The 9460-nt window shown below is 37.1% G+C and overlaps 1 protein-coding gene across 1 annotated transcript in view; it reads right to left on the bottom strand.

Annotated features, from left to right (window-relative positions):
- LOC107101955 (regenerating islet-derived protein 4-like) overlaps nucleotides 1-6518 on the bottom strand; it is a gene marked incomplete at its 3' end in the record, with an annotated part of 20917 nt that extends 14399 nt beyond the window's left edge. The window contains exon 1 of the mRNA XM_015401051.1: nucleotides 6453-6518. The remainder of the gene's footprint in view (nucleotides 1-6452) is intronic.
- Between the last annotated feature and the right edge of the window lie 2942 nt (nucleotides 6519-9460).

Below are 9460 nucleotides of genomic sequence, written 5' to 3'. Positions count from 1 at the left end.
TATCGGTTATCGGCTACATGAGTTTTAAAATATCGGCCAAAATCCCAATATGCTAAAAAGTTAATTAGTAGAGATTTAAGGTGACTTTTATATACAGTATCTTATGTCCAGTAAAGTGGTAGCAGATAAAGTGTGTTTTCTGGTTTGTTAAATAGATAAACAGTCTAATAATGTCAATAAATTCAAATTATATGTAAAACAGCATTTATCAAAATAATATAACTGAATGTTTATATTTATATATGTGTGCGAATATGTATGTATATGTGTAGGTATGTTTACAGGTGTAAGTGTAGAATGTGTTTTATATTTGTCATATATCACGCCCGCATGAACGTTAATATGTGTTTATATTGTATATGTATTTGTATATGTGTTTGTGTATTTTCTTTTTCTTTCAAATATTGGTTGTATTCTTGGTTTTGTTTTTAATGTATATATTTTTTCAGGACCCCAGCAAGAATAGCTGCAGCATAGCTGTAGCTAATGGGGATCCTTTCAATAAAACAAAAAAAACAGTATGTTATTGCAGTGTTATTACACCAGGTTATAGTGCAGTGGCATTGTTACCTGTGATAGCAGCAGGGGTGAATGCCATGCAGTAGCGCTCCTTTTTACAAACAGGGTATAAAGGTCATTCACTAAAGGAGTTGGTCAACTCCTCTACAGTCTGGTGCAAGTCGGGTGAAAGGTGTTTTCCTTGATGGATTTAAGGCTGGACAGCACACTCCTTTCAACCACTTCCTCCAACGAGTTCAGAGCGCAGCCCACGATAGAAGATGGATCTGCGGGGCTATCAACACTCAGACTGAGATGTTAAGGGAGCAAAACCGTAAACTGGATGTGATCCTTGCACAGGATCGCAGGCTGGCTGCAGGTTCTGCACTCAAAGGGGAAATGGTATAATCTTAGAGAAAAAATGTAAGCTTGGATCTTACCAGAGTGGACCATACATGTGTACTGAAGGCTGGCCGGAAGATTTAACAGCCAGCCTGACCCATACAATCTGTTTATCTGAAATTCAGCTCCCCTCTGGCCTTGAGAGGCCTTTATCTACTCAACCTTCCTGGGATGAAAATAAACATGACACTCTGCCCTCCTCTCTTCCCTTTGAAGGACATGAAACCAAGGAACGGTGCTTGATGGACTTAATTTGCAAACACACTGATGCTCAGATCATGCTCAGATATCATACACGTGCCTCTCATCCTCCTCCACCATTCGTTCATCCAGCAAGATATCGTTTTGTATCCGTGTTGCTTCTATGCTGAGTTTTTTTGCAATCTCAAACCGTATCCTACTAAGGATGAAGTATGAGGCATGATTGTTTCCCCCCTCCCTCACCCCAACCCATTGTGATCCCTTTCTGCTGTTTTTCTAAATGCAAGGGCAGCACCTTTCTACGACAGCAACGCGCAGGTATAATGTCTGTTTCTTACTGTGTGAGTTTGTCAGATTGGACGGGAAGGGATCAGTAAAGTATGATTGAATTGAAAACACAAACAACAAGGGATATGCTGGTGAAGATTCACAGTCATCCAGGTCATAGTCATTCCAAAGAAGTTAAAAAAGAATCCACAATATGCAAATTAAACCAGAAGAACGGGTCCGCCCCTTAGGGGAACAAAGCACCCAAAACTATTCCCATTAATAAGGGGCAGAACCATTCTTATGGTTCAAATTGCTTGTTGTCTAAGCCAAAACAAGTTTTTGAGCTGCTATATAAAGCTTTGCACTTGTTAAATGAGGAAGTTATATCCCCTAAAAAGGCAGTTGCGCCTCGGGGCTTCCCCACCGGTTCTTTTCCTGAGAGCAAGTTCTTTACTACTCTTAACTCAGACTGGGTAAAACCATAAAAAGAGGACTATAAAAACAGGAGTAAAAAAGTAATAGATTTTATTCCAGATCAGGTCATTACAGGACAGAGAAAATGCTTGGAGCTTGCACAGCTGTGGGCTCCAAAAATCACGTCCGCGAGCGTCCGGCAAAGATTGAACCCCGAACAACGTCATCTTCTGCTTCTTATAGCTCATGAGTCTATGTTTTGCACCAGGTGGATGCTTAGTTGTCAGTAACTGACATGCCATCCATGCCCAAGGATTACAGATACGTCTCCTCTATCAGTCCGGCTCCAAGATGTGCCCATATCCTGTGTATCTTTAAAAGACAAAAAGCTGTCCTATTTAGATGACCCACTTACGCAAAGTGACATCCACAATGTGTAGGAAGGCCATCTACTCTCTCTATCTGGCTAACAAAGTAACAATGCACATGATGTATAAAAGAATAAACCTAACAAACTCAACGCTAATTATGTCATTTTGAGTTGAAAAAGTTTCCTGGGAAGCTAAATGACTTCACACTTGGAAACAAAGTCCAGTCGTTTGAAACAACAACAACGAAATGAGGTTATGTTTTAGGAGAGTAAAATATAATGTAAACATAATGCACAGTTTAGTTAATCACGGAAAAAAAAAAGATATTAGTAAAAAACCTTTCAGTTGCACAGCATCAATAACCAGAGATACAACTAACAGTAGAACAACTTTTCTAACAGTAGAAAAACTTTGATTCACAGAGGAAACAAAATTTAAATCAGCAGAGCTACTCCAACATTCAGCCACCCTGAGTGGCGCAATCCTACAACATTTCTATATATTTGAGTAAATTCTAGTATCTATATCAAGCAAACAAATAATAGATGTTTTTAAAGTATTAGAAAAGTCTAAATGTTATAATTTAGAAACTAATTACATGAGTAAATCTAATCTGAGATCGTAATGTTTTTCCACTATAGTCCTGTTTCTACAGCTGCTTTTTGTGTCTCTGCTTCTGTCTCCTTGAACCCCAGTCGGCCTCAGCAGATGGCCGCTCACACCGAGCCTGGTTCTGCTGAAGGTTTCTTCCTGTTAAAAGGGAGTTTTTCTTCTCCACTGTCGCTACAAGCATGCTTAGTGTGAGGGATTGAATTCGAGTCAATGAGTCGAAGCAATCAACTGGTTTTCCTTAGATAGAAAACTTTGAATCAATTTGGCTGTATGATCTGGTTGAACTGTAAAGTGCCTTGAGATGACGTGTGTTGTGAATTGGCACTATAGAAATAAACTGAATTGAATTAATTAAAGCTTGATGAAATTTAAGGTAAATATGTTTTAGAAAATGTTCTGCTTTTCTTCTGCTTCAAATGCTAAAAATCATGAAATTAATGCTCTCACTATTTCCCCTCCATTCCATGGAGCACTCCCAGTATTTTATAATGGGATGTATTAACCCTTTATAGAGCAAATTACCGCTTTTGATCACTTGCATACCCCTTACTAATGGTTTTCCTCCCGTTCCTCAGTGAGGTTCAGAAGCAAAAGATCTATATCCAGCAATTCAGCAAAGATACTGCTACATGACTGGACATGTTATTTTGGCATTTGAGCAGTTAGATGAGCCCTTGAATGATATATTACCTACTGTAAATTAAGTTGGGAAAAAAAATGTTAACAAGCCAAGAAAAAAAGGTAAAATGTTCATTAAAAAGTTAAAAAGTCAAGTTAAAATGGTAAAAAGTTAATTAAAAAGTCAAGAAAAAAGGAAAAAGTTCATTAAAAAGTTAAAAAGTCAAGAAAAAAAGGTAAAACGTTCATTAAAAAGTTAAAAAGTCAAGTTAAAATGGTTAAAAAAAATAATTAAAAAGTCAAGAAAAAGGGCAAAAAGTTAAAAAGTCAAGAAAAAAAGGTAAAAAGTGAATCAAAAAAGTAAACTTAAAAGATAATAAGCCTAGTTAACAGTTACATTTAGATTTATAAACTAAAAAATGTAAGTGCCAGTATTAGCGTTAAGGCCTCTAAGGTTATGTTGGACCAAAAAATTGAGTTCCTTTCATTCTCAGAGTTTCTTTCATTAATTTCTTATAGACGCACTTTTGCTATGTTTCTTAATATATTCAGGCAAGTTGGCATTTCCTGTTTTTACATTGATATTCATTTTTGTCATCTAAATATCCATATTTTTTAAATTTTACAAAGTCTTGGCTTGAAGTTTGGATTTTCAAAGTATTTCACTGAGTGCCCTAAAAAGGGTTAAAATGTAGTATTTATTAATAGAGCGATAATTGAAGCAAAACTTAGAAGTTCTGTTGAACCTCAGACCATTTCTGTGTTCAGTTAGATCAACACGTAAATAAATAAATTAATACAAACATGTTTGCATATCCTGAACAATGATCCAACACTTTTCATCATAATAGGAACTGACTGACCATGAGTCACATTAAACAAATGGCCGCGCTTCACTCATTGGCATCTACCGTTAAAAGACATTTAATTTAGAATAGAAAATCTGAAAGTAGTGTCATGTATTCATCAGCTATAATACCTGGATGATCAGCTCCATTTCCTGATAGATTTAAGAGGAAATGAGTTCAAGATGGATTTCAATTTCTAGTTGTCCATTGCTGCAACTTCAGCAGTTATTCTATGGAATTCGATGAAAGATTTCCATTTCCGGAACATGTTCTTTAACTTTTACTCTTCACATTCCTTAAGGTCTGTTAACATGTTTTACCAAAGAACCTGTTCATGCAGTTTTCCTGCTCATCCGGTTTTAATTGCATGGAAGCATGATGATTGTCATACCAGACAGTCCAGCTGAAGGATCCCAGCAATTCAACAAAACAACAAAGTATGTTTACACTACATATAGCATTAGAAATGTGTTTTTCACAGAGTATATTTAGAATAAACAGGAGTTTTATTAGACCTATTTGCATTCTCCAAAGCCCTGAGGGTAAACATGTTTCACTGTAAACACAGAACCTACTGCAGAATTACGTCTTTTATACTTTAAAGCAGTGATTCCCAACCAGAGGTAAGCGTACCCCTAGGAGTCCACGAGTGCACTGCAAGGGGTACATGAACATTTTTCTCTGATAATAAAATAAAATAGAGCTGGGGTCTGTTCTACTTTATGAGGACTCAACTAAATAATAAAACAAGTTTTTTTGTTTGTTTTGTTTTTTAACCAAAAAGTACGTTTTCCTTATATGTCTGAGTTCTCCTTCAGCTTTGACACACATCAAAACCAAGTAGCCCATCAAAACATCAAAACAAGCTAATTTTCTATAATTTGCATGTTTTCTAAACAAAAACAAGGTTTTGATGGGCTACTGTATAAAACCTCAAACGCTATTCCTGACATTTTTTAATTGAAAAACCTTCCTGGATAATAAGCAAAACCTCTTCAAACTTGGAAACAGAGTCTAGTGGATTTTTTTTTTAATTTTCTTTTTTTGGAATGACTATGACCTGGGGCTGCTCAGTGGCCTTGCAGCAGGAAGGTTCTGGGTTTGATTCCCGGCCCAGGGTCTTTCTGCATGGAGTTTGCATGTTCTCCCTGAGCATGCGTGGGTTCTCTCCGGGTACTCCAGCTTCCTCCCACAGTCCAAAAACATGACTGTGATTGTGTGCATGAATGGTTATTTGTTGTGTGTCTCTATGTTGCCCTGCGATGGATTGGTGACCTGTCCAGGGTGTACCCCGCCTCTCGCCCATTGACTGCTGGAGATAGGCACCAGCACCCCTGGCGACCCCACTCGGGACAAGTGTGTCAGATAATGAATGGATAGACTATGATCTGGATGACTGAGAATCTTCACCAGCATCAAAACCAAGCAGAGGACCAGACCGGATGCAGAGAAAAGCCTGAAATCAGCTGTTTTCTCCCACATCTGAGCTCATCAAAGCAGCCCAGGTGTCTTGAATGTTGAAAACAAAGTAAAACAAATGGAGGGAGTCTGACTATATTTTTTGTTCAGTATTTTGTTCCAAATTCCTCAAGTTTAAGTGATTAAAGGGGGGTTACCCAGAGGAGCTGCTGTTATATAAATACAGGTCTATAATATGATTTTATTTTGTATTTATTTTGATTCCTTACTAGCTTAAGGGCAAGATATTTATCTTTTTTTTTTTTTCATTTGAGTTTAAAAGAATAGAATGTCTAAGAATTAAATGCTCAATTTAATGAGATTAAATAAAATACTTTTTATTTTATAATTAGTTATTGGACGTTCCACCTTTGGCAGTCATCAATACTTTTAAATGAGAGGAAAACTCGAGGTAAGACAAAATGTCCAAAGGGGTATACAAGTCAAAAAAGGTTGGGAACCAGGAAGTTTTCAATTCAAAATGTCAAGAATAGCGTTGAATTAATTTTGAATTGAAAAAGCTTCCTGGATGGGAAGCAAAACGTCTTCAAACTTGGAAACAAAGTCCAGTGGATTGTTTTTAATTTTCCTTTTTTGGAATGAATATGACCTGGATGACTGAGAATCTTCACCGGCATATTGCTTTAAAGTATGTACAAAATAATAAAAACAAGACAGTTTTCAGCCGTATCCCAATATCCAATGTAAAAATAAATAAATAAATAAAATAGAACAGAACAGAAACATTTAATGTACTTACCAGCAACTCTAACACGCTGCCTCTTGCAGTCTAAGATGTTGGTAGTGACTAGAAACACGAGTGCAGGTAGAGACTCCTCCTCCTCTGGCTGTAAAATCATAAAGGAGGGGTCGATAATAATAGGCTGCTCACCCTCTTCTCATACCGGTTCTTTTTTTCTTTTTTTTTTACAGTTTTAATTCTTAACTTAGTGCGTCAGCTGTAGAAGCAAAGGTATGGATGAGGAAAATACCTTTGTTCAATGCATTGGCTGTGTGTAGTAACAGATAAACAAACACGGTAGTGAGGAAATATGACAGATCCTGAACACCACAAACTTGTTTGTTTCTGATTATAAAAGAAATGTGGTACTCCTTTTAAAAGTGCAGAACTCTAAATATCTGCTTGCTAAGGCAAACATATCTGCAAGCTTTGGGAATGAAATCAACTTCTCTCCAGCAGAGGAAGCAAACTGCTGGATATCTTCATCAGCATTCAGGCATTCAGCTGTATAGAGCCCCACTAAGGGGCCATTATGTGATGCTGGTGTGTTGTTTTTATATCCTGGCTTGATGAGAAGGCGGGATCTCCTCAGCTCAAAGATTCAGGTAATCTTTTCAAGTCAGGAATCTGGACAAAAGCACTTTACACTACAGTCACTCACCCGTTCACGCACACCCTGATGGTGGTAAGCTGCATTGTAGCCACAGCTGCCCTGGGGCTCACTGACAGAGGCAGGCATGGTTGATTTTCATCCAACCGTATGATTCCAGATCAGAAAGTGGTGGTTAGAGGATAATCAGCCCTTTTTACAATGGAGTTATTTTTGCGTTGTTATTAAGTAAAAGAAAAATTGCTATTTGAAAGGGGAAAATAATTTAGAAAGTGAAATACATTTATTAGAGAAAGCATTTTCACACTGTTAACAAAAACTGATGTTATCTGAGAACAAAGAAAAGGTTTTGAGAGAAAATATTTTGACATAAAAAAAATAAACAAAAGATCATTTTTTCTCTCAAAAATTCGGACCCGTCACAGACCCGTCCATTTTTCACATGAAGAGAAAAATCATGAATCGAGAGCAAAGACTTTGAGAGAAAATGTTTCCACTGATTGCAAAAAACAACAACAAACAAATAATAAAAAAACAAAGCAATATCTGAGGTTAAAAATTTATTTCAGTGAGAACTTTTTCCCCTGGAAATCATTTTCCAAATTTCATTTTATCTTTGATTTATTCTATGGCCAAATAGCTTCTCCCAAAACCTTTTCTTCAGTCTCAAACATCCCTATTTGCTATCAGTGTGAAAATTTCTTCTCTCCAATATTTTTATTTTACATCCAATGTTTTCCCTTTTTAGATTCCCAGTTCTCTTCAATTTAATAAAAACACAATAATAACTCCATATCTTACCTCCTGTACCTTAAATGACAAAAGATGCAGGATAAAGCTTAAACTCTGATCGATCCAAACAAACCTTGCATGACTAAACATTCCCTGAAAGATTCTTAGGCTTTTCCTCCAGCTCTTTGGGTCCAGCTTTGTCATGTTTTTGTATAAAGAACTCAAATACGGAGAAGAACAGAAATGTGCTAGAATGATTTACTAAGACAGAATAAGAAAAACAAAATCCTACAGGGTCTGGCACAAAGAGGAGGGACTGTCAGCACTGGAAGGATGGAGAACAAGAGAGAGCAGAAAGCGAAAGGATCAATGGAGAGAGGACAGGTGAGGCGCCTCAGACTGGAAGAAGGTGAGAAGAGTAGTAATAACAGCAGAGAGGATCATTGGGGCTCCTCTTATCTCCATTAAAGACATTTCATCCCAGCGCTGCGTGTCCCGAGCCTGTGACATCATCAGTGACCCCTCGCGCTCCCTGCTGCCCTCTGGGAAGAGGCTTTGCAGCATTCGATGCAGGTTCAGCAGGTTCTGCAACAGCTTTTTTTACCTGCTGGCATCAGAAAGTTCAACAGTTGAACTCCAAACTGGACTCTGTATCACATCATTTTGCACTACAAATGTTGCTGGACTTTCATAATCCTTTTAAACAGAACATAACTCAATGTTTCTGACGCATTTTGCACCATGTTTATTTTTTGCACTGCACTGAACCCTCTCATATGAATGCCTTTTAGCATTATTATTTTTAAACTGGTTTGTTTTTTTCTCCTACATTGTTTGCATTCTGATCACTGCTGCACTTTATAATGGAGATGTTTATCTTTTCCAACTGCAATATCATCACACTATTGTATACGTAAGAGGATTAGGGACACTGAAAAAAAAAAGAAAGTTAACTGATTTAAAAATTTTATTTCAGTTTATTATGGGAGAAAAGTCTGAATTCTGACTTTAATCTCAGAATTCAGACTTTTTTCTCAGAATTCTGACTTTTTTCTCAGAATTCTGACTTTTTTCTCAGAATTCTGACTTTAATCTCTGAGATTTTTTTTCTCAGAATTCTGACTTTAATCTCTGAGACTATTTTCTCAGAATTCTGACAGTAAAAAAGTCAGAATTCTTAGATTAAAGTCAGAATTCTGACTTTTTTCCCATACTAAACTGAAATAAAATTTTAAAATCAGTAAACTTTTTTTTCCCAGTGGCCTTAATCCTCTTCTGTAGTTGTAAGCTGTATGCAACGAAATTTCTAAAGTTTGTCTAAGTCTAAGGTTTATTAGGTAACAAATTGGGAGAATACACAGGAGACAAACAGAGCGAGACACAGAGAAGAAAGCTAACAGGCAATAATACAAAATGGACAAAAGAATAAACTAAACCTAATCACCTAGGAAACATTCTGAAGAGATAAAATATAACTCGTATTAAAGAACTATCAATACGACCAAGAACAGAAAGAGATGATAAAACATCTGGAACATCAGAACGTGGGAGCGACATAATGCGACGACTAATGCTACGTTCAGACCGTAAGCAGCAGGGGCAGCAGGAGCAGCTAGTTTACATGCAAAGTCAATGGTTGGCGTGCATGAAGGCGCAGCTAAAGGTCCCACGGCGCGTTTTGAGC

The sequence above is a fragment of the Cyprinodon variegatus genome, unplaced genomic scaffold (genome assembly GCF_000732505.1).
Source record: "Cyprinodon variegatus isolate N-32 unplaced genomic scaffold, C_variegatus-1.0 Scaffold1177, whole genome shotgun sequence".
Lineage (NCBI taxonomy): Eukaryota > Metazoa > Chordata > Actinopteri > Cyprinodontiformes > Cyprinodontidae > Cyprinodon > Cyprinodon variegatus.
Note: the sequence above shows the minus strand (reverse complement) of the source record. Positions and strands in the feature narration are given on the sequence as shown.